This window comes from Cicer arietinum, chromosome 1 (genome assembly GCF_000331145.2).
Source record: "Cicer arietinum cultivar CDC Frontier isolate Library 1 chromosome 1, Cicar.CDCFrontier_v2.0, whole genome shotgun sequence".
Lineage (NCBI taxonomy): Eukaryota > Viridiplantae > Streptophyta > Magnoliopsida > Fabales > Fabaceae > Cicer > Cicer arietinum.
In genome coordinates, this window is record NC_021160.2 from 40,609,844 (window position 1) to 40,610,536 (window position 693).

The window sequence follows — 693 nt, forward strand, 5'->3', positions numbered from 1 at the left end:
CTGTGGATAAGGCAACATAAGCTTGCTCTGAGAAGCTTCCAGCATGTGCCTTAGCACAATCCAACTCCAACTCATCCTTAGCTCTTTAGATAAGCCCCATAACAGTATTATGTCCAACTTCTGGACTACTGCATGGTTTCCTGATCTTGGTACCAGCATACGAGTAAGTGTATACATCAACATCCTAGGTTGTACCTTCATTTGACCAATGGGCAATGAAATAGACTCAACGAACCCATCGATCATCAGGTCTTTTACTGCTGTATGCCTGTCAAGAGTCTTTTCCCAACCTTCATCAGTCGTGTCAGCTTCCGAGCTGCCATCGATAGACTTGCTGTAAAATGGCAATCCTGACAAGGTAGAGAAATCATCAAAGGACATAGCAATCCTTTTTCCTTTAACTAGAGCAGTAAACCCTTCTTCAGTCAACTTGAAAGTAGAGTAAAATACCCTTATCAGTCTTGGGTAGCTATCAAGTGTAGATGAAAGAAAACTCTCAAGTCCATGAAATCTGAGATGATTCTGAAACGTGAATTCAACAACATCAAAGTATGCAAAATCCATAGTTCTTGCCTCATGAATTTTCCTCTTTGCAAAGTCTGTTGATAGAGAGGGTTGTGCCTCCTTTTCCATTGTTGTTGGGACTTTCTTGGGAGGTGGTGAAGAATTAGGTTTCTTCTTCCTCTTTTGAGA